Source organism: Miscanthus floridulus, chromosome 7 (genome assembly GCF_019320115.1).
Source record: "Miscanthus floridulus cultivar M001 chromosome 7, ASM1932011v1, whole genome shotgun sequence".
NCBI classification, from domain to species: Eukaryota; Viridiplantae; Streptophyta; class Magnoliopsida; order Poales; family Poaceae; genus Miscanthus; species Miscanthus floridulus.
Window position 1 is genome coordinate 69,493,730 of NC_089586.1, and position 26,242 is coordinate 69,519,971.

General features: G+C 45.3%; 1 pseudogene; it reads left to right on the plus strand.

The window, feature by feature from the left end:
* Positions 1-26,242, plus strand: part of LOC136463393 (11-beta-hydroxysteroid dehydrogenase A-like) — a 51,909-nt pseudogene that overhangs the window by 15,649 nt on the left and 10,018 nt on the right.

Below are 26,242 nucleotides of genomic sequence, written 5' to 3' on the forward strand. Positions count from 1 at the left end.
GGTGAAGATGTCCTATATATTCTTGTGATCCTCCTAGATGTCACTTTTACTTTCAAAAAGATGGTACTTCCATGCTCTATAATGGATAGCTCCAGATAACATGTTAGTTCAACTCACGCATATAAGGACACATCCCACACCTTCACAAGATGCATTATTGTAGATACAAAGCTCATGTCATGATCTGACAAAGCTAATTCCTAGGTTTTACTTTGACCTCTTGGACTACTTCAAACACTTGGCTGAGGTCTCTTGATCCAAACTAACTTAAAAGCTTCTCTAGTAGATTTATCAACATCTTGATGGTCTTGGATAAACTTCCCTCTAACCAAACCTCATTATTTAATACTCTAAGTTCTCTCTTACATCCTTGAGTACCACCACGCTTCCGCTGCGCAAACTCGAACGTATGATACTTCATCTTACAAATTCTTCCACATGGCTACCCCCTTAAGATAAGGTAAAGTAGGGGACACCAAAGTATAGCTTGCATCATCTTGTGGTTGAAGTCTACTATTGTCCAGAATTTCCTCAGGATTTTTGATCGTCCAAAATCAGAGATATGAATCGATAGACAGGCAGCTCTAAAGACTGGATAGGAAAAAATAGAAGAAAACCATAACCCAACTATTTATTTCATTAATCATTATACCTTAAACCTATGAACTAAGTGAAATTGTGGGAACACCCAACAAGATCATTGCAATCTTTACAAAGATTCAAAACAGTCATAAGTCATAATGACAATTCAACAAGACAGTAAAGATGCACAACTCAAACATCGACTCAACTTGTGATACTATCATTTTTATTACATAAAGGGCACAAATGCCTAATTCTTAAAAATGGCATGATTACATGGACATCTCTCGCATGGGAGTGACACATCATCCACTACATCAATTTCATCATGGGCTTCCTTTGAATTGTGTGTCACCATCGCTTGCTGGTGGTAGTCCTATATTGACCTAACTCTGGCTACCTCCATGGCATAATTGTTGATTCTTCTATGGGTAAGGTTTAACATAATGTCCTTACTGTTGGCAATGATAACACTTCCTCTTACCTCGATCTTTTGTGATGTCATACTCCACAAAATTGTTGCTTAGAGTATTGTCAGCTTGCTGATTCTGTAAGTTCATCTTTGTTTGACTAGATCGCTTTTTTGCTCGCTTGATCTTTTAGGGTTGAAACTCCGTGTAGGTGATTGTCCACCCATCTATGCGTACCTCATGTGGAAAGAGTGGAGTAACCTTAGCTTGAGAAACTTCTAATTCTTTAGAGTCTGAGTTTATCTGACTAGGGATTGGAGCTGGATGTGACGACGTAATAGAACTCGAATGTTGATTGCTTCCTAATTCTGACTATATTGAGACCTCCTTTCTCTTCTTATCCACATTGTCCTTAGGTACAGGCTGAATACCTTCATACTTAATTATTTCTCCTAACGGTGTGGTTAGAAGCACCGAACGCTGGGCATACTTGATCACTCCTTTACATGCTAACATCCATCCCATTCTAAGAATGACATCAATGTCCACTAACTCTAATACAATAAGGTTTGCTTTAAATTTTACCCCCTTTATGTCAAGACTTACTCTTGGGCATTTACGGTTTGCCTTCATTTCTCCTCCTGGGGACTTAACTATCACTGGTTTCTTCATTGGAAGCATAGTTATCTTATGTTCCTTTACGTATGCACTAGAGATAAACGAATGTGATGCACTGGGATCAAACAGCACTATGGCGGAAGTTGAGTTTACTGGAATGAAACCATACACAAACTCCTTAGCTCCATGAGCGGTAGTCATATCCACATTATTCAATCTTCCTTGGATGTAGTTTCTCTTTGATTTACTTCCTTGCTCCTGTTTCTTCTAGACCTTCTGTTCTTGCTTTGGCTATGGTTGATCTTGGCATTCATGTGCCATCCTTCCAACATCTTCGTTGGACTTCGTATTCTTCTAAGCTTCTGCTACTTGTCTCTTCATTGGTCCCTTTGGTATGTTGGTTTGACCTTGTGGCAAGCACTGTTGAAAACTTCTAGGCTGATTCATTCCTTCTGGTGCTTGTTGTTGCACAGCTACCAGCTTCTCCTTATCGAATGTAGTTAAGGACAACGTAGCTTGATCCTCCTGATCTCTGATGCTGATGGTCACCTCATTATGACCCATCTATATAAATGAAGATAGAGGATTGAGAATGGAGACAAAGTTTTCATAACAGACAGAGGCTGAAGTGAGCATAAATTTTAGCAAATAACAAGGTTGGAGAGAAAACAAGAACTAAGCAAGATAAAAACATGCTAAAACATCCAGTTCTATCTAGGCTTGCATCCTATAGTCAGCATTGCTCTGATACCACTTTGTAGAACCCGGTTTTAAAGACAAAACCAGATACACACTATATGTGAGCCCAGGAAGTCAAATCTCACATATAGCCACAAATTAGGGTAATATCAAGAGACAATACTTATTACATAACATATTAGTAAAAGGAAAATAACCTCAGAGTATAGACAGCGGAAAGTCGACTCCGATCTTCCAACGAAGACTCCAAATCCATAGGGACGACTGACTGGTTGACCATAAGCCTAACTCCTCCAAACCAGCAATCTGGTACCCATCCGGGATTTTTATCCAATGTATAGAAAAATAAAGCAAGCATAAGTACATGTCATACTTAACAATTTTATCATGGGGTTCATGAGGCTCAAAAAGGGCTAACACTGGTTTAACTATGATTAACTTTAATAGGTTATCTTTTTAAGCAATTGAGTGGCAGAGAATTTATCATTCCCATAAACACATGATCAGGTAAACATGATAATGTATAGCATAAATAGTTGATCATTAGTACCATTATCCATTAGTGATCATCACTATTCCATAAGGGTCCAAGGCCGCTCGTGACCGTGAGCACGGCTGTTATAATAGTTTTATACTCTACAGAGTTTGTACACTTTCACTATGAGTCATGATTTACCCTTTCACCTAAGGTGATCAGCCTCTTGACCCACTACGAAGGAAGGTCGGCAGGGTTCACTATGAAGCCTTTCAAAGGTTAGTCTAACAAGTTAGGGCCGCTAGGCATATGTGGCCCATCTCTAGGAGTGGCATGCGTGGGCATTGCAGCACGGTACACACAACCTAGCAGAAAAGGAAACATACCCTCGTGCGCCATAAAGGTAACCACTAACAAGTTAGAAAAGGTCCTCATACTGAGCTAAAGCCAGAGCCATATATCCCTCATAGCTGTACTATAAGTCCCAGATGATCGCTTATAGATAAGTCCTTAGGGAGAGGAATCTAAAGCATTTAGAAAGTAGCTAAACACTCCAACCCCCTGTTTCCATGTTATTAAAAAGTCATGTTTTAATGTTTATTGCATATACCATTAGTCAAGTTACAAGATCATGGTTTTGATTAAGCACTAGCAAAAACTACCCAATGTAATATCCCAAAGGTTTCAAGGTACAAGATATCAAATATCTACGATATCCTTATTGGCAACAAGGTAGACACATGCAATATGAATTAAGTAATTAAATGTGAATAGGTAACAAGGATGGTCCCATGCTATACTTGCCTTACACATTGATCCTTCGGTAAGCTTTAATCTTCACGTCCTTCTTCTTCTTTTGGATCACCACATATATCTCACCGACTAGACGTAATCGTAGAACATCACACAAACATCCATACACATACATGCATAGCATACAATTGCATCTATATCAGAACAGTAGACCAATCATAGAAAAATAAGTAAAAGAGATTGAAACACGATTCTACGCATCACTACGAACACACAGTCGCGAGAAGCACTCTAATCGGAGCTATGATTGAAAAGTTACAACTACCGAGATATTTGCTTAATACATGGAAAAGAAAACTATAGGCTTCATTTATGTTAACCATATGAATTCATATACAAAAGATATTTTATAAACAATATGGATCAAATTAAGTCAATTTTAGATTTAAATTATAAAACAAAAGTAAAACAAATCATATTTTATGTATAAAACCTAGTTGCATAACCATTAATTAAGATATGATTTAAACCATGTTATTTCATAAATAACAATATAGTAAACACTATTACTAACACGTAGATCCCATCGTTATGAATCCAACGCAACTTGAATGGACTATTTCAGAGTTAAAATGAATAAGTTATGATTTAAACAAATTTTCCTATAGTTAAATAATAAATTAAATCTACCTATGAATTTGAAGTATTGGAAACATGCCTAATAGTTGTATAAACACGTAGAAAACATAAATACGGTCCTAACGCAATTCGAACTGATCAAATCAGACTTAAAACGCAAAAGTTACGCATGAAATAAGGTCTAGTGGCATTTCTGTAAATATCTCGAACTCATTTTTGAATTAAAACAATTAAAAATATGAAATTACACGTTTATTGGACTGGGCGTACTATTTCTGGAAACTATAGGGTCTAAAGTGAATAAAAACAGGACTGAAAAACAATTCTTTTGAACTGATCTGTACTGCGGGTTGATTACTGAAGACTATAGGGACTAATATGCAAAACATGCACGGCTTGACCGCGGTGGACTGCGCTGCTGACTAAGCCGCCACGTGTCGCTGCGCGAGTGGTGCGGTGTGCCACATGTGCATGGGTGAGCGCTGACTCGACGCGATGGACCGAGTCCACGGTCCATGGTAGACCGGTTACATAGTGAACAGGTATGAACTAATCTCAACCGTTCACCCAAGATCTAACGGCGCTGGTTCATAGGCATGGAGGGATCACCAAGGAAGAAGCACATGATGGCAGCGCCATGGCCGGTGGCTCGGATGCTTGCCGATACGACGTTCTAGCGCACGAAACATCGAATAGAAGGCATGGGTAGGTGAAGAATCTCACCGCGAGTCCAACGGCGGTGGTCACAGCGTCCGGGAAGTCTCTGAGGCAAGTCATCGACGACGACGATGGCTGGAGAGAGAGAGAGAGAGAGGGCGCGGGTGAGATGGAATCGAAGCAAATCAGGGCCAAACCAAAGAATTGATGGTACCTAAGGCTTCAGGGGAACACGGCAGAGCTTCGAGGCGCGTCGACGACGAGGTTCGAGGCGCTGGTCGGCATATTACCACGGCAATGGCGACCTTTAGCTCGGACGAATGGAGGAAGGGGCCGAGGGGAGGGCTTGACTTGGGTCTTATAGGTGGCGGGGCTACGGTAGATGGAAGGGGAGCAGGGGCGCTGGTGGATTCGATCGCCTTCCTTGCATGCATGGAGGACCGACAGCTTGCCGCGCATGGCGTGCGCCATTGATGGGAGCAAGAAAGGAAAGAGCGCACCGTGGAAGAAAGGAAAGGGAGGTGGCGGCTGATGGGCGAGACCCGCGGCACAGTGAAGGAGAAGGGGTGAGGCACATGCGGTGAAGGGCCGAAGTGGCCGCGGGGAAAGCTGGGCCACGCGGACGATGCAACAGGCGCGCGGTGCGGAGGCCGAGTAACGGGCCGAGCAGTGAGCTGGGCCAATGGGGGAGGAAAGAGGAAGGGAGGAGATGTTGGGCCAGTTCCAGGGGCTGGGCTGACGCCAGGAAGAAGAAAGAAAGAAGCGGGCTAGGGGAAAAACGTGGGCCTCCGGGCCAAAATGAGAGAGGAGTTTTCCCTTTTTTTACAAATCCTTTTCTTTTTCTAGTTTTCAAATCTAAGCCAAATTCTATGTAAATCATATCAAATCCGAATATGTTTTCAACATACTTTTCATCTCAAATATAAATGAGAAATTTTGGTAAGTTTTCAAAAATAAATTTTACCATTTTTTTAAATCCTCTTATTTTCAAATTTTCTTTTCTTTTATTTCAAAGCCATTTTCAATTTCATTTCAAAAGCATTTTAACCATTTTGACTTTTCAATTAAAACCACTCAACCAATAAAATCAAATGCAATGGCATGTATGCATCAAACATGTTGCTTCCTTATGATGTATTTTAATTTAATGAAAAATTTTATTTTCCTATATTTTATGAGCACAAAAATTCTAACTTAAAACATTTTAACTCTATTTCAAAAGAGGCAAATTTTTAGGGTGTTACAGCACGCTCGGCGCACCATGATGCCCCCCGTGCACATAACCCACTGAGCGGCGCCTAGGGTCATGCCTGCTAGGTTTAGCGCAACATCATGGATGGGGGGATGATCCCCCATAGTTTGCTTGGGCTGGCCAGAACATTGCCACGACGGCGATGCTCCTATGCGGCCTTCTCGAGCTAGACAACCTCTAGGAACAGGCAATCAACCAGAACCTCCAGACCCTTGTGAAAACTGCTACCGTTCAATAGGTGGAGAGCTCTGCATCGCGACATTAACTCACGGCCTCTCTCCCCACCAGGGGAGTGGGGACGCACCAGATGAATCGCTTCATCCACTCACCGCTACAACCGTCAAGCGCAGCATAGGAGGGCGTAGCTGCGCCATAGCCTGACCCAGCACCTGCTCCACACTGACCACCTATGCGCGAATGCCTCAGGTTGAACCAAGACGCTCATAGTGTCATCAGCATCCGGCATCGGGCCTAGCATGATGATGACATCCATTGGGCGGTAGTGAGAGCAGATGATGCGGGCTCTAACCGGACTATCGAGGAGACCGAGGAGACACACCCTAGGCATGGTCGCTGATCGGATGACCAGAGCCCTAGCCTGGATGGCCTAAGACCACGGGCCTTTGGCCGATGCATCCAGAGAGAGCCATTCCCACAGCGCTTCCGACTGCCTACCAACATCACCAAGTATACCGGGGAGACGAACCCTAGAATATGGCTTGAAGACTTTTGGCTCGCCTATCGAGCTGGGGGAGTGGATGATGATCACTTCATCATTTAGTACCTCCCCATTTGCATGGGGGAACATGTTCGAGCATGGCTCGAATTCCTCCCGCATGACAGCATTTGTGACCAGGCAGATCTCAAGAGGATCTTTGTTGAGAACTTCTAGGGGATGTATGTCTACCTTGGGAACTCCTAGGACCTCAAGAGCTGCCAGCAGGAGCCCAATGAGTCCCTGTGGGATTACATCTGCATGTTCTCAAAGTGGTGCAACTCCCTTCCTAATATCGTCGACGTGGACATCATCAGCGCATTCCTCTCCGAGACAACCTACGAGTCCCTGATCCACAAGCTTGGCTGCCTGAAGCCCTGAACCACCCACGACCTGCTCAACGTCACCATGAACCATGCCTCCAGTGAGTAGGTAGTCAGAGTGGTTTTCAACGGAGGCCAAGACAAGGGCAAGGCCAAGCGTGAGGACCAAGACAAGGGCCCCTCCATGTAGAGGGGCAAGAAGAACAAGAAGGATCAATGCTGACCGACCAACTCTACGTTGGTCGCTACAGCTGATCATGCTGGCAAGCAGCCCTAGTAGGGCCTGCCTAACCACTTTGGCAAGCTCATGGATAGCCCCTACACCAACCATGCTTACCCCGTCAAACACCTCTATAAGGACTGCGAGCTCCTCAAGCGCTTCCTGCAATAGGCTAGCGGGCCAAAAGAAGGAAAGGGCAAGGAGGAAACAACCAAGAAAAGAGACATGGCGGGCAAGGATGGGGATGGCTTCCCTAACCCTAAGGAATGCATCATGATCTTTGGGGGATCCGATGCCATCTACTCCAACCGCCAGCATAAAGTGCGCTACCGAGAGGCGTGCATCACCGAAATGGCCGTCCCCTCCTTTCTTTGCTAGTTGGAATCTCCGATCACTTTTGATCAGAGGGACCATCCATCCCATGTCACCAGACTGGAACACTACCCGCTCGTCATTGACCCCATCGTTCACAAGAAGTGCCTCACCAAGGTGCTGATGGACAGAGGCAGCAGCCTCAACATCCTCTATGTCGACACCCTCGATGCCATGCGCATCCCCTGGTCAAAACTCTGACCTATGAGCTCTCCCTTCCACAGCATGATCCTAGGAGTGCAGGCATACCCGCTCGGGCAGATTGACCTACCCATCACATTTGGTGACCGAGCTAACTTCTGCTCGGAGCTGCTTACCTTCAAGGTGGTGGACTTCCTAAGGTCTTACCACGCCATCTTGGGGCGGCCATGCTACGCCAAGTTCATGGCAGTCCCCAACTACGCCAACCTAAAGCTAAAGATGCTAGGACCGAACAATGTCATCACTATGGGTAGCACCTTCTCGCTCACCTTCACGTGCGACTGCGAGCATTACGAGCTTGCCACTGCCATCATCAACTCTTCTGAGCTCCCGCGGCTTAGGGAGTTGCCAACCCTAGCAGTCCCAAACTGCAACAAGCCAACTCCTTCGACTGCCTTCCGCCCACTCGAGGAAACTAAGGCGGTGGAGAGAGACCCTATATGGTGACCGAAGTGATCTGACTGGATGCCTACCGACTAAAGGACGACAACAACGACGTTCTCACCAACACTTGGAACATCGAACAATTACGTCGTTTCTTCCCTTAAAAGTTCGGTCTTACCATTTTTTCATTCAATGTTCGCTCCTACAGAGCACCCTGGCCCAAACACTTGTGGCCCGAGTCACTCGATGGCTCCATAGTGGTGCGATACCACCTATCTTTTTATTTACTATCATATGGTAAATACCTTTCTACCCAACCAAAAGGGTAGTCCATTCCTTTAATTACCTTACATAACTTTGCTTTAAAATATTACGACCGATCGCACCCTGCCTCTACCTATGGTTATGAGTAGCTAAGCCTCATGGGCCATGCCTGGGCTCTTAAGGTTGTAGCCTACGGGACGAATGACCAGGTGCAGAAAAGAAAGAATAAAAACAAAATTATGCTAAGGTAAAAATAAGGAACGGATGGGACAAGCTTCCCCGAACAAAGTGATTCATCACAAAATGAAATGGATGTATTCATGAATATGAACTATTCACATGAGGGCTCTCCCATGAACTTATCCCTTACACAAATTACTTGTTTCTACTTTTACATGCTAATTATGGCTGCCCGGCGGCATCATCTGTCGGCACGACCGGCGAGAGTAGGGGTTGCTCATCCTCCGGCGGGACAACATTTGGTTCCAAGCTGGGCTCCATGCCATCCGTAGGCTCAACGACGTCCTCTTGGTGCGTGCCTTCAGCCATGTTCACACGGTGGGCATCCATCACCCACTATGTGGAGACTTGCTCGGCCACAAACTATGCGTGTGGCAGCAAGCTTTCCCCAAGCACATGGATGGCCTATGGGCTCCAGCCTTTGGCATACCCACTGTAGATGGTGGCAAAGTCTAGCTCTGGGTGGTGCGTTGCCACCGATGTCAGCACCCCTGATGTTCCGTAGAACATCCCATTGGTGATGAGTGCCCACACTTCGTTCGGGACCTCCGCTAGTCGGACGACGGGTGTGCTAGTGCTCGGTGCTGACCCAAAGACCTCTGAGACAATGACCTAGGTGACTTTGTGAAGCTGGTTGAGCTCCCCCTTGAGAGCACATCACTCTTCAAGGGACTTGGCCAGTGCCTCCGCATTCTGGCCAATTGTTGCCCTAGCTATCTCCAGGTCTTGCTCCAGCAACCCAACCTTTCTACCCAGCTCTGCAAGAAGGATGACAAGCTCAGAAGAAGGGTAAAGGAAAAAACCAAGATATCAAAAGCAGAAAGGATACATACCAAGGCAGGTGTTCTTAAGGATGGAGAGTCCCCCCTCCTACCGAGTCACCTACTTGTGCAATCGGGTGTTCAACTCCTCAGTCCCAAGCACCTAGCCCCTTAGCGCGAGCAGTTCCTGGTCGACCTTCGACTGAGCCTTCTACTTTGCCTCTAGGGCCTTTTGCTCCATCTTTAGGGTCTCTAGGGTACTTTGGAGTGCCACCTTGATCTCTGCCAGGGACTTCTGTAGCACCACCTCGGTCTTCGCCTGGTGGGCCTTCGTTGCCTCAAGCCCCCGCTCAACGGTGGTTGCACACTCCACTGTGAGCATGTCTGCTGCCTGTGCCTCGGTCACCTCCACTGCTGGATCTTGGGAGTCATGATGGGGGGGGGGACTCCAGCTCATGCTCAAGCTCGAGCTCGATGACCCATTGCAACATCTCGGCCTCCCGAGCATGCTCCATCTGGAGGAAATAAGACTTGCGGCTCGACATCTCCTCCAGACCCTGCAAAAATAAGAAGCAAGCATGCTGAGGCAATCGATGAAACACTAAGGAGTCAAGAACAAAAGCAGAAAACTCACCTCTACGACATGGGGCAGGTTGACCGTGACCACCTACTGGACGGACTTGACCCGCTCTATGGCCTCCTCTAGCTTCATCCTGGTTTGGGCGAGATCGGACTCCATCGCTAGTCCTCTCCCCCAAGCACATCCTAGAGCTGACACTCTTGCTCATCTTGAAGGATGAACCAAACCTTCCTTAGGTCCTTGGGGCAGGGCCACACCAGGTCGGTCACCCCTAGCCTGCTGGAAGGCCCAGCTGATGATTGGACCACCGCCAGCTCATGCGATCACGCCAGCGGCTCCACCCTGTCACCTGCTTCACCATTAGAGGAGACCTCCACTATCTTGATCTCACAGCCCACCAGCAGACCTTCTGCCTCCCGCCTAGCCGCATCTCCCCCCAACACCACCAGCTCTGATCGGAAGGGCGATCCATGTGGCCCTCCACTGGGCGAGGTAGGGAGCCCGGTCTCCCTCCTCTCTTCCACCACAACCGGTGCAGGAGGGGTCACAAGGGTTGCCTCTAATGTGGCCTCCGCCATCACCATCGGGATCGCCACCAACACCATCATCACCCCTATCGCCATACTAGCAATCAACCCAGGGAGCACCGCCCCCAGAAGGGAAGGTCGCACCGCCACCACCCTTCTCTCCCCGCTGCTCATTGTGACATGATGCAAGGTGGGCCTCTACTCCTCCCACACAAGAGGTAGGGCAATGCTCAACCCCGGTAGCATCTGGCCACTGTTGAAAAAATGCAGGTCAGTCACACTCCAAGAAAACTCAAACTATGAAATCAAATAGTGCATACCATGACATAAGCGATAGGGCTCTGAAGCCCCAACCTGTTGGCACTGGGCTCACTGGGCAAGGACCTCTCACAAGCCATGACCCATGCCCCTCACTTCAATCGAGGGGAGTCGACCCGATCGGCATCCACTTGACCTGCGTGTTGCCGCGACTGCCGGCTCGAGGCGCGCTGACTGGAGCAGCCGGTGGGGCATCCCTCCGTTGGGGGTCATGCACCAGCGCTGGCCCCAATGATGCATGGGTGTGAGCCTACTCCTCCAACCGCTTGGCCTGCCCCACAATGCCTGGGGCAGGTGGGGATGAGGCCAGCAATGACTCCGAAGGCGCGCGGTGACCACGTTCGCTTCGCCTCCCGCTCGCTAACGGTGTCCAAGCTTGCGGCGTGCTTCCTTGGCACGGGAACATCGCCGCACCTCTCCACCTCCCACTTGCCATCGGCGGATGGAGCCATAGGCTCATGATGCTCCACCAAGGTCATGATGACCTCCCAGCCCATCTCATCCTTGGAGGAGATCACGTCGTCACCCATCTCCATGGGATCCTCTGACTCGAGCTCCGACTCGATGTCGCTCCTATTTTCCCTAGCCCACACATGTTGGGTGATCTCCATCTCCTTCTCATGCTTCTGTCGTGCCTTCTCAGCTCTCTTCTTCTTCCTCTCAACTGCCGCCTCCTTTAGGGCAGCCAAGCCATGCCCTCCGGCCCCTTTGGAAGATGCAGCCGAGACTTGTAAACTCTGAGTCCCTATGAAATGGGTGACTCAAAGTCAAGATACAAGAGAGAAAATGGGGAAAAGAACATGGAGGAGGGGGAGCATACCAGTTTGGATAGCTTCACAGTGTGAAGAGGTCTAGGCTTTCCATCAAGGGTCTCTTTGGCCCTCAGCTGTAGCACCCGGTCGAGGTGACTCCAGACCTCATCGTTTGGTAGCTCCTCCAGCGATGCACAGTCGGGGTCCATCGGGCTATTGTACATCCACATCGGCCGCATCCTCTCTTCTAGTAGGGTGATCTGATGGCGGAAGGTGTGGAACACCCACACCCCATTGAGTCCTTGCTGCACCAGCTTCTAAAGCTCTACCTCAATAATCTCTAGCTTGTTGTTCTATCGGCTAGCAGGGCCCCATGACCAGCTCTCCTGCCTCTTCGGCCTCCTACTGATAAAAGTCAGGAATGGTGCCTCCACTGGGTTCCTAATGTAGAACCATTCCCCATGCCACCCTCAATTGGAATCATAAGGGGTGTACACGGGGTATGAGCCCAACACGCTCGGTTTCTTCTACAGTGCGAAGCCCCCCATCGGCATGATCCTACGCGGCTTCCCCTCCGACAATGCTCGCCTAGAGAACATCCACCAGAAGAAATCCATGTGTGGCTCCATCCCGAGGAAGGCCTCACACACGGTGACGAAGCCGGCGATATGCATCACCCTAGTCGGAATGAGGTGCTACAGCTCTAGGCCCCACTCATTAAGGAGCCCATGTAGGAACCAGTGCATGAGGTATCCTAACCCACACTCCTTGAAGGCAAGGAAGGAGACAACCTCACCATCCTAAGGTCATGGGAAATCCTCCCCCATAGGAGCCCTCCAGTGCACCACCTCCTTTGGCGGTAGCACCCCCTTCTCGGTGAAGGCAGACAACACTGACTCCCTCACAACGGATGACCTCTAGCTCAACATTACGCTTTGGATTTGCAAAATGGATCTATGAGTTTTCTCCTCTCCCCCACTCTCCCCTTCTCTCCTAGGAACCGCTGCGGCACTCAAATGCTCTTGGCGAGAAGGAAGAAGGAGAAGAGGTGGCAGATGAGGAATAGGCAAAGGAATGGGACGAAAGCCCTCTCTCTTCCCCTATTTAAGGAGGAGGCACAACAGTTGGGGAAATGCAAGGGATTGGGGCAAAAAACCCTCTCCCTTCCCCCATTCAATGCGGATGGGATATGACGGGACGCGCCCTAACTGATGGGACGCACCCTGCCCAATGAGATGGTGCCTGGCTAGATGGGACATGGCCTAGGTATGGCCCACCACTACCACACGCCAGGCATGAGAAACAAGGTGCAACTACGTGTAGGGGGCTCTCCGCCTTCCCAAGCAGGACTTGAAAAGGCCCAACTATGGGATCTCTGCCTAGGAGAGACCAATGGGTTTCCTAAGTCGATCAGATGGCTCAGGCGAACACCAAGAGACAGGTAAGGAGCAGAGGGATGCCCCATGTGGGCCATGCCAACTCCGTCACGAATGATGAGCGTGGATCCCGGTCGAACATATCCGATAGGAGCTCCTCAAACCCCGTCACTCGAGTCATCGAGGTAACATTACCAAACCCTGCTATTTCTTTATATGATCATTCATTCATCTGCTGTCATTCATACATTCATGCACGCATTCACACATTCATTCATACAAATCATTCAATCATCCCATATATCCAAAGCATCGCATATGCACTTAAATGCATCACAACGCTCTATGTTGCGTCACGAAGCGGTAGTTGCCTCATTCAACATGAGCAACGACCGACTGGGGTTCGAAGGTCAGCCCACTAAGGGCTTGAGGCCACCCCACATCAAATAGAGCCAAGGGAGAAAATGTAGTTGAGCCCCGAGCGACCCTCGCCTAGTCTGCTCTGAGAAGATAGGGTCATCTCAACCTTCTCGTTCGATCCTAACCTCGAGCCATGCCCACAGAATCTCCATCGAGGGGAGGCCAGCGAGTCACCCGGGTCGGTCTCTAGAATGACCCAAGCATCTCCTGGGATGTGGTTTAAGGAGTAGTGGAATGCCACATGAGGGCTATGCCGACCCCATCACGAACGATGGACCTGGATTTCACTCGAACGTACCCATTAGCGAGCTCACCAAGCATGTTAGTCGAGCCATCGAGGCCAGCAATGTTAGCACAGCCCCTCCGATTGTGAAAACTGTGGATGGGGTAATGCACGAAAACTCAAAACAACCCCTAACGAGCCCAACGGGGCTCCGGGGTTTAGGACGCCCAAAGACGTCCAAAACACCTTGGCACGTCTGATGCCTGGATCCATGACTTCGACTTGCCCGATCCCTCATTGCGCTTAACCCCTAGATCTATGACTCCGACCCACTTGATCCCTCGGCACGTTTGATGCCTGGATCCATGACTCCGACTCACCGAATCCCTTGTTGTGCCCATCACCTAGATCCACGACTCCGACCCACTCGATCCCTCAACACGTCCAAAACGCCTCGACATGTCTGATGCTTGGATCCATGACTCTGACTCACCTAATCCCATGTTGTGCTTAGCACCTAGATCTGTGACTCTGACTCACCTAATCCCTCAGCACGTCTGATGCCTAAATCCATGACTCCAACTCACCTAATCCCTCATTCTGCCAAGCGCCTAGATCCACGACTCCAACCCACCCGATTCCTTGGCATGTCTGACACCTAGATCCATGACTCCAACTCGCCCAATCCCTCATTGTGCCCAGCGCCTAGATCCATGTCTCTGACCCGCTCGATCCCACGACATGTCCAGAACACCTCGGCACGTCTGACGCCTAGATCCACGACTTCGACTCGCTTGATCCCACGTTGCGCTCAGTGCCTAGATCCATGACTCTGACTCACCCGATCCCTCAGCACGTCCAATGCCTGGATCCATGACTTCGACTTGTCCGATCCCTCGTTGCACCCAGCGCTTAGATCCGCGACTCTGACCCACTCGATCCCTCGACATGTCCAACGCCTGGATCTGCGACTCCAACTCGCCTAATCCCTCATTGGGCCCAGCACCTAGATCCGCGACTCCAACCCACTCGATCCCTTGACATGACCAAAATGCCTTGACACGTCCGACACCTGGTTCCGTGACTCTAACTCGGTCAATCCCTCGGCACGTCCAACGCCTGGATCTACTACTCCGACTCACCCACCCAACGACTAGGTCTGCAAGTCCATCTCGCTCGATCCCTTGGCTGCCCGATGCCTTGGTTGATGACTCTGTCTCACCTAGTCCCTCGGGACGCGACCAAAATGCCTAGGACCATGCTCCTGGAAACGATGGGTCAGAAACTAGAAAGAGGAAGCTACACCCACCAAGGTGCACACACTCACGCCCACTGACAAAATCCCCTAGGTAATTCTACCCGAATCACCCGAGGGCTCAGGGGCTACACCGTGGGTGCACTCACGCGCACCCACTATCGAAACAAAAAAAATTCCCCCGCTAGCAACACGAAAAAACCTAGATGATTCAACTCGAATCGCCTGAGGGCTCAGGGGCTACACCCGCGGGTGCGCTCACGCGCACCCGCTGTCAAGACAAAAATCCCCTAGACGATTCTACCCAAAATCGCCCAGGGGCTCGGGGGCTCCTATTGGGTTCATAACCTCGGGGGCCCTCATGGACCTGCTTCCTAGTAAAAGCTCAGCCTAGTAGATGATGTTGCGAACGACACGCAACTCTAGGGCCAGCCCAAAAACCTAACGATTGGCCAGAAGGGCAATCCAATCTCCAACTGGAAGGCCTAGCCAAGGAGGAACAATGCCCGCTTCTGACTCTAGCCTTCCTCTCCGACCAGAAGGCCTCACTTCTGACTCCGGCCTACCTCTCCAATTGGAAGACCTAGCCAACAACGCTTTTGACTCCGACCCATGTCTCTGGCTGGGGATACACCAAACCTCTCCTTACAACTCTTCTCTGACTAGCATAGTTGGAGCCAACTGGGACCAACCGACTGGGGATGCCCGCTCAGTGAGGACTAGGAAACGGGCAGAGCAAATAAACAGGACACTCAAGTCAAACCACAAAACCAAGGACCGTACCCAATATACCTACAGGATAGTACCGACAAGACATGTTAGAAGGGTGACCTACAATCTTCCAAGCATGTCAGAACCCAAGCAGTGTTGTGGACGCCGATGATTTGCCCTATAGAGTTGTGGGCGTCATCAATTCCCATACTAGGCAAACAAGGTAAAAACCCCCTACATGCCTCTAGGTATCGACAGTGTTGTGGGCACCGTCATTTGCCATACATTGTGAATACGGTAAAACCTCCCACATGCGTCTAACACAAACAGTGTTATGGGGCCTACCATCATCTTGTACCCGAGGTGTGGGAAACAAGACTTAGTAGCATACAAACTCTCTCACTCTCTCTCTCTCTCTCTTGCTTGTAAAGGCCGTCCCCTTCATCTATAAAAGGGGATGTGCTCTCTCCCAACAAGGAGAAAAATCAGACGACAACTGAAACACGCTCCAACAATCCGAATGACCAAGGATTCCAATGAACAATAGACGTTCAAACACTTAGCACATAGCGGAGCTCCCGTCACTCTCAGCCCTTCAAACTAGAGTCCGATCGGACCCCTTGCACCCCCATCTTACTCCCTTCCGTTTGTAACCCCAAAGCAAACTTCGAGTACCTAGGCTCAGGAATAAAGTCACCGACCGACTCAAACTAGACATAGGGCATGTTGCCTGAACTAGTATAAACCCTATGTCGTTGAGTGCTAGGCCACATCTGATCACAACGTATGGCAAAACTACAAATATTTATGTGTGGGTCACTTTCTGCACTGACATTATTCAAACATGATTTGATAGCATATTTAATTGCAATTTTCTTCTATGGTGCCTTTACTCCCACCCCTAAGATTTGTACAACACCTCTACCCCTCCTCGCGGTGATGGAAAAGCCAATTTGAGATTAGAGCAATCGACCATTATCTACATCAAAGCCCTCAACATCCACTCCCTCAACCCCAAAATATGAAAGTGTCTCTTCAAGCCAAATGATTGGGTCAATTACCTATGGTACATTAAACAAACATATATATACATATCAGAATAATATATTATGTACAAGCGTATTTAAAACATATTAATGTATTAAAACATATATCATTGCTTACTATACTAGGATGATTGAATGGTACATCCGGCAACCTTGGTTTGAATTCCCAAGCAATACAATAGCCCCAACTCAGGACAATCGGTTCAGGGAGATGTCTAGCCATCCCTTCTCACTAAAGTTAAATATACAAATTCATATCACTGGAGTGAATATATGAATTCATACACCAAAATTCATATATTCATAAGAATTTCCCTATATATATACAAAATATTAAAATTCAAATATATCACTGAAGTCAATATTTTTCATATACCAAAATGCATATCACTAAAGTCTACATATCAAAATTCACATCTATAAAACTTTATACATCAAAATTCATATACCTAGACCCTATATATACCAAAATGCATATCAAATATATACAATATATCACACTAAAGTCAATATATCAAAATTTATATAACCAAAATTAGTATCTTTCTGCATATATATATATATATATCAAATTATGTCAAAATATATGACTAAAGCAATTACAAGTTAGATCGAATACAAATAGCTAGCTAGCCAATTAGCTTAAGTTAGGGTTGAGTCCTACATTCTTAGAGTAGTTCCATTCCCCTTTTAATAAGAAGAACAATTAGAATGTTCATAATTCCGTATCATCATAAAAACATCTAGCTCCTACTCAGCCCTTGAGTCAATTTTTTAGACATCCAATGCCACTGATGTCTACTTTTAGTGTAACAAAAGGTACCAACAATATGAATTGTCCATTTAAACCTTATGATCAGTATGTTAAGAAAAAATTGCAGTTGCCTAGAGTGCCACTCGGATATGTGCAATGTATATACTTGTGTTGTATGTTCAATGCTCGGTTTCACATAGCAGGAAGGGATGAGGCGAGGCGATCGAGGTTGAATACCTGGTGGTAGCAGCGAGGGCGAGGCCAGAGATGAAGGCACCGATAGAGATGATGTTGAGGCTATAGACAAAGGCGCTGGTGGAGACAAGAGCGATGGAGCTGCCACATGTGCCGAAGACGAGGATGAGGTTGAGGCCAGCCAAAGATAAGGGGGAGGGCAAGGCCGCGCGTGCTGGAGCCGAGGATGAGGGTGACGCCGGACGCCAGAGACGAGAGAGAGGGTGTCACGCACGTTAGGGAGAGAGGACGAGGATGAAGGCAAGGCTAGTCGGATCGAAGATGAGGGTGAGGCCAAGGCTGCGCATGCCAGGGAGACAGGACGAGGGCGATGCTGGCCACCGGAGATGAGGAAGAGGGCGCCGCCATGCATGCTGGGGAGACGATCATCTATATTCCATAAGGGTTCCATGGCCGCTCATATCTGTGAGCACGGTTGTTATAACAGTTTTACACTCTGCAGAGGTTGTAGACTTTCATTGTGAGTCATGATTTACCCTTTCGCCCAAGGTGATCAGCCCCTTGACCCACCACCAAGGAAGGTTGGTAGGGTTCACTATGAAGCCTTTCAAAGATTCGTCTAACAAGTTAGGGCCGCTAAGGTTTCTCCATCAATAAGCACAAACCCCCTCCAAGGAGTGACTAACAAAGTGCACCCACTTGGTAGGCCGAGATCATGCCTGTCGGAACCCCTCTTGCGCCATAAAGGTAACCACTAATAAGCTAGAAAAGGTCCTCATACTAAGCTAAAGCCAGAGCCATATAGCCCTCACAGCTGTACTGTAAGTCCCGGATGATCACTTACAGATAAGTCCTTAGGGAGAGGAATCTAGAGCATTTAGAAAGTAGCTAAACACTCCAGCCCCCTGTTTCCATGTTGCTAAAAATTCATGTTTTAATGTTTATTGCATATACCATTAGTCAAGTTACAAGATCATGGTTTTGGTTGTGCACTAGCAAAAACTACCCAATGCAATAACCCCCAAAGGTATCAAGGAATCCAGGATATCAATTAGCTAGGGAAATTACTACAGTTGGCAAGGTAGACATATGCAACATGAATTAAATGATTAAAGGTGAATAAGTTTCAAGGATGTTCCCATGCTATACTTGCCTTAAACTCATATAAGATCTTCTGGTCTAAATCTTCCATGAACTGCTTCTAGACTCACGACGTATAGCTTACCGACTAGACTTGATCATAGAACATCACACAAGCATCCAAACAGACATGCATAACATACACACATAGCCATATTAGTACAATACACCAACTAATGGAAAAAGGATTCAAAATAGATCTACATATTGCTACGAACACATAGACGCGGAAAGCACGCTAATCGGAGCTACAGTTGAAAAGATACATCTACTGGAAGATTTTGCTTATAAAATAGAAAACCATAAGCTTTATTTATTTTATTATATAAATGCATGTATATGATATTTCAGAGAAAATACTTAAGTTGAATTAAGTCAAACTTATATTTGGTTTTAAAAATCGAAGTGGAAATTATTATATTTTATTTATAAATCTAGTAATATAATTATTATTCAAGTTGGGATTTAAACCATGAAATTCCAGAGATTTTGACATAGACAACTTTGATACTAATGTGTAGGTCACGTCGGTATGAAACCAACGCAACTTGAACGGACTATTTCAGAGTTAAAATAAATAAGTTATGATTTAAATAAGTTTTCCTTTAGTTAAATAATAGATTAAATCTACCCATAAATTTTAAATATTGAAAACATTCCTAACAGTAGTATAAACACGTAGAAAACATAAATACAGTCCTAACGCAATTCGAACGGGTCAAATCGGACTTAAAACGTAAAAGTTATGCATGAAATAAGGTTCAATGGCATTTTTGTAATTAATTGAACTCAAATTTGAATTTAAACTAATTAATTTTGAATTTTAAAAGCTAACTGGACTGCAGGCACTAATACTCAAAACTATATGGGCTAAAACAGAAGAAAACAAGACCTAAAAGAAATTGTTTTGAACTTCGGTTGGACTGCGGGTTAATTACTTGAAAACACGGGGGCTAAACTACAAAAATGGGCGTGGCTTTACCAAGGGCTGACTGCGGCTGTTGACCAGGTGCCATGTGGCAGCCGCTGGTTGGCGTGGTGCGCCACGCGTGCGGTGGACGCGCGCTAACGAGCATCGTGGACCTCGTCCACAGCCGCGGTGGACCGGTTACGCATCCAACCGGTAAGATCTCATCCCGACCGTCCAGAGGGATCCAACGGCGTTGGCGTGTTGGGGGCAGCGGGCCACCAGGGAAGACTACCCCCATGGCCAATGCCATGGTCAGCGGCGATTCAACTCGACGGCGGACGCCCGGATGGTGATTCAGGCCACCCTAGACTAAACTGAACCCACGGACATGAAGCGCGGGACCTTGCAAACTCGCTAGGGTACCAAATGGGGATGGGGATCACGTCGAGATGCTGATCCCACGGCGGCGCCATTACTGGCGGCTTGGGAGCTTGCCAATACGGCGTTCTAGAGCATCGTTCAACACAATGGAGGCACGGGGAGGTGAAGAAGCTCACCGTGAATCGATTGGAAGGGAGCTCGGTGTCCAAGAAGGCTCCGAGGGCACGGGTCGACGGCGGCGGTGGCTGGAGAGAGAAGTGGCACACGGGTGAGGATGAATTCAAGCAAACCATGACCAAAACCTAGAATTGATGGTACCTTCAGCAGAGTCGGGTCACGGCGGAGCTCATGGGCGCGTCAGCGTCGAGGTTAGAGCTCAGGAACGGTGGATTTGCTGACGACGGTGGTGAGAGCATGAGCACAGACGGGGAAATGGGAGAGGGAGGTGCTTGGTTTGGGGCTTTATAGGTGGGCAGGCACTACGTAGATGGAAGGGAAGCGGGGCGCGACATTTTTGGTCGCTTGCCATACGGGCACTGTTGCGGTGGCTTGCCGTGCATCGAGTGCGCCATCGCTAGGAGCGAGAAAGGGAAGGGGAGCGTGGGGAAGAAAGAAAGGTGGCGACTGACGAGTGGGGCCGATGATGTAGTGAGGGAGAAGAGGGCGAAGCACATGCAGGCATGGGCGCTGGGGGTAGGCCGATGCGAGCCGCGCGGGCGACACGAAGCGAAGGAAGGGCGCGAGCAGCGGGCCGGCACGGAACGGCTGTGTGCGGAGCAGGCCATGCGGAGCGGGCCAATGCGTGGGAGGAGGAGGAGGCTAGGCCAGCAGAGAGGAGGAAAGGAGCGGGCCATCCAGAGAGGAAGCGTGGGCCTTCGGGCCAAAATGAGAGAGAGGAGTTTTTTTTTCTTCTTTTTATTTTTCCAAATCCTTTTCTTTTCTCAATTCAAAACAAATTCAAATATGAACCGAATTGAGTATAAATATGATTTAAAATACACTTTTTATTTCAAACATAAATGAATAAATTTTGGGTAAGTTTTTTGAGAATAACTTTTTAAATTCTTTCATTTTCTAATATTCTTTTCTTTTATTTCAAAGCCATTTTTAATTTCATTTGCAAAAGCAATTTTAACCATTTTAAATTTTCAATCAAAACCACTCAACCAAATAAATCAAATGCAATGGCATGTATGCTCAAATATGTTGTTACCTTACGATGAATTTTAATGTAATGAAAAAATTAATTTTCCTATATTTCATGTGCACAAAAATTCTAAATTAAATCTTTTAGGTCCATTTCCAAGATTTCAAATCTAAGGGTGTTACCATTTCCTTTAACATAAATACGCTGAGTGTAAGTTAAGTAGTAAAAAAATATAGCTCAAAAATTGCTTTAATATATAATTAATAATGCTTTTTATTTCATTACATGTTTAATAACATATGCTATAAATTATAATTATATTTTAAAAATTCAAATTTCAAATTTGAGAAATTCAAACATACTTTTTCTTGACAAGATGACTTCAAATGAAAAAGTTGTCAACTACAAAGTTGTATAACTTTTCGAGATCTACAACTTTTATTTTGGCCATTTCTTCATCCGATAAAGTGGCACTAAAGATTGTTCAAAATTTACATATCTTGATTAGTTCTACAACTTTTATGTTCATTAATTTCCCAGCTAAATTCATTTACTGTTTCAAAATGTTATTTGAAGTTGCCATTTTTTTAAGAATCAAATTTTGAATTGATAAAACAAATTCAAATGAAAAGATGACCAAAATGAAAGCCGTAAGAACACAATAAATTGATAGAGCTTGATTTTAGAAAATTTTAGAAAAAAATCATCAAATTTGAAGTTAGTATGACAGAGAAAGACTAGTTATAAGTTTTAGCTAGAGATTAAAAAGAAAAATCAAACTTCTTTAAAAATTTAATTTCAAATAGAATTTTGAAACAATATATGATTACAAATGAAAAATTTGTCAACTACAAAGTCGCATATGCATTTTAATCCTACCACTCGTGTTTTTATTTCTCTGATTTTTTTATTTGCATATGCATTTCAATCCTACACGAGTTAAATTTCAATCCATACAAACATAATTATAATATCTATAGAAATAAACCTAATGAAACATAATTAACTTGCATACAGACATAATTAAAATATCCATACAAATAAACCAAATTATATATAACCGTTTGAATAAACCTAATTAAACATAACAGTATGAATAAACCTAACTAACACATGGATCCTACAAACCGGCTGCAATCCTAGCCTGTCTCCGCTGTCAGTAGTGTATGTGGATTGTGTAACCACGGTCATTGCCTATGTAATGCATGGTCCGCACTAAAACACTCTCCATTGTCTCGCAACGCCGAGGACAAGGCATCCCATAGATGTAGCCTACTGACAGACTATCGATGGCCTGGTTCTATCTAAATCTCACGCAATACTGGATACCAGCTGTCGTCCTTTAGCCCATCGCTTCCACGAAGTCCCAAGCGTACCCTAATCGCTTAATAGCTTGCGTGAGAATGGGCTACAAGCCACATGTAGCATAGGTGAAATCATAGAGCAAAATCTATAAGCGGACAAACAAAAAATATCAGAAAGTGCTCATATAATAATAAGAATAATAAATATTACTCATAGCATACACGACGTACCATATCCATATGGTTGAATATCGCATGCCTCTCGCTTACTCGCGACACATTCAGACTATGCTGACGTAAAGCTTCTATCTTCAAGAACGAGAAATCAGGTATACCGTAGCCAATTCGCTCAATTGCGTGCAAAGAAAGCAGCAAGACATCGATCTAGGCGCCTATCTTGGTCGATGACTGTTGTCCAGTCTGCACGATATCCTGATGCACCTCATTATTGTACCTAAAGGGGATGTCGAAGGTGAGACTGCACGTCCATAACTTGCCACCTTCATCATTCAAGACCACACTTATCATCATCTCGAAGATGTCCCACACCCCGAGCAGCCGTAGTGCTGCTTTCAGCCACTTGACCCATTGTATAGTCTGTGACATATGCAATAATTATGTTATTAATGAATGTATATATAAAAAAATTATATTAGCATGCAAAACTTAAAATATTCTATACTATTAATGGGTCTAGGAGACGCGGAACGACCCTATCTGAGGATGATGCGAATAGAAAATCACCAAGGTGGAAACCTGGTTTCTGTGACTGGGGAAGTCCGTCGTCATTCATCGTAACTAAAAAAACTGAAAAAACATCCCAATAAATATAGAACTCCCATATAAATATACCATACAACAATATATAAAAATAAATCATTAAGATATAATATATATATATATATATATATATATAACTACTACTCTATAGCTGGCTATAAAATAACTTATTCTGTAGATACTTTGAGTTACGATAATTACTATGTTAATTTACGATATTATAGTAACTTCATACTAAGTGGTTTATTATAACATTATGGTAAATATCTCCAGGTGTGATAGTAACCCAACTATCGTAAATATGTATTGACATTATCATAAATTATTATATAAAATTATCGTAAATGGAGGTGGCTACGGAATAACTTATTTTGTAGCTGGCTACTGAATATATATATATATATATATATATATATATATATATATATATATATATATATATATATATATATATATATATATATATGCATGCCAAGTAAACTTAATCATTTTGCATATAATTTTTTTAACGATTATTAACTCTCATCAAGAAATAATGTTGCTAACAAAGATCTAGAAAACTATAAATGTTTAAGGTTATGTATAAATGATGTATAAATAAAAATAAAATCCACCATTATTATTCCTAATTAAAAAACCACATATTTCTATGCTTATTACTAAACCATAAAATGATCTACATTATTACCAATGAAAGATTAGAAGATGAAGTTGCTAACCTTTTAAGATTGAAGATGAAGCCGGCGGACGAGAGCAAGAACTTGCTCCCCCAAGCAAGAACACGGATGAACAAAGACCAAAGATTTGACCTATGTCTCGGGTTGGAGGGACAGTATGGAAGCGGGTATATATAGGTCGGAACCTTTAGTCCCAGTTGGTGGAGCCTACCGAGACTAAAGTATCAACCTCTAGTCCCGGTTAGAGCCTAAACTCAAGATAAAAAGCCAGCGGGACCTTTGGTCCCGGTTGGTGGTTCTAACCGGGTTTGAAAGGCAACCTTTAGTTCCGGTTTAAACCATAGACCGTGACTAAAAGTCTCTGCTGCACTATCCATTGAGCAGAGGATTCTAGTCCCGGTTGGTGGTTTCAATCGAGACTAAATCTCCTATTACTCTCGGGCCAAATTATGACCGGGACTAAAGACAAAAACCGAAAGTCTGTTCGGTACTGGTGGGAGGTGCGGGCCTGTCTGAACTTGGACCTAGGCCATCAATTTTTGGTAGGTGAGGAACACATCCACTGTGGATAAGAAGGCTAATCTATTATTGTTGCACCTTCTTCACCACCGCACCGTTCCCTATGACTCAGTCGCTTCACCCATGCCCCCTTCAAGTGCCGACCACGAAATTCCATATCTCATTTGCCCATACTATCGATGTTCTAGAAAGAAATTTATTATATTAGTTCTGTCTTAGTCAAAACATCTTAAGTTTAACCAAATTTCTTGAGATCGACATCAAAATTTGTTATACCAAATTGACATACTATGGAAATAAATTTAATGATAAATGATACTTATTTAGTATCATAAATATTTATAACTTATATAAATTTAACCAACCATGATATTGTCTGACTTAGAACAAAATTAGGATCAACTTTGTTTTTGGAACAGAGGAAGATCAACATTTACTCCGTACGTGATAGGCACAATATAAAACATTCCATAACCGTACAGGGACAGACTTAGGGTATTGTAGAGCTGGTTTAGTTTCTCTCCTTAAAATTTATTTCCTATTACATCAGATGTTTGACACATGTATGGAGTATTAAATATAGACTATTTACGAAACTAAATGTATAGATTGAGACTAATTTGCGAAGCGAATTTTTTAAGTCTAATTATGTCATGATTTGACAATGTGGTGCTACAGTAGCATATGCTAATGTCGGATTAATTAGGCTTAGATTTTTGAGGACTTTCATAATTTATTTTATTATTATAATCTGAATATTCGATGTGACACTGATTTCCGATGTGACATCTCTAAATTTTACCCTGTATTTAAACATTCCCGTAGCTCAGTGGTCAGTACGGGATCAATTGTGCGTGCAGGAGCTTGCGTACCAGTACATGAAGAAAGGTGCCCGCCTTTCGCTGGTGGCCCGGAGGAAGCAAGCGCTGGAGGGCGTGGCGGCGGCCGCCCTGGAACGTGGCGCGCTGGACGTTCTTGTCATTCCGGCTGACGTCTCGGACGCGGAGCAATCGAGGCGCGCCGTCGAGGCCACCGTCGCTCACTTCGGCAAACGTACGAGACCATCTCTGTATTACCAGCCAAACCGCCCCTACAAAAAATTACGAGCCGCTCCTAAAAATAATTTTTATAGTAGTGTGTATCCCTCTAGCTATGTCTCCATCCTGCATCCTGCTCGTGGTCATCTGAGACTTGGTATTATTGTCTGATCACGTCTGCGTCACTGTATGTGTGTGTGGTTCAGTGAACCATCTAGTTGCCAATGCCGGGGTCTGGTCCAGCTGCTTCTTCGACGTACGAAATCACCAACATAACCGGGTTCAACAAAATGATGGTAAACCAAATATACTCCTATGTCCTATGTACTATGAGACTCAAGTGGGTGACGTTTTTGACATGCACACATATATCTAGGATGTGAATTTCTGGGGCTCTGTCTACCCAACCTACTACGCCATGCCACACCTGAAGGCCAGCAAAGGAAAACTCATCGTGTCTTCCTCCACAGCCGCGACGGCGCCTACATCTAGGATGAGCTTGTACAATGTAAGCAACGAAACAGTACATACCTAGACACCTATAGCTAGCTAATTCAGAAAATAGAGAAACTGTAAATATGTGAGTGCAACAGTTTTTTGTTTCACCTAAATCCTAACGGCTTCT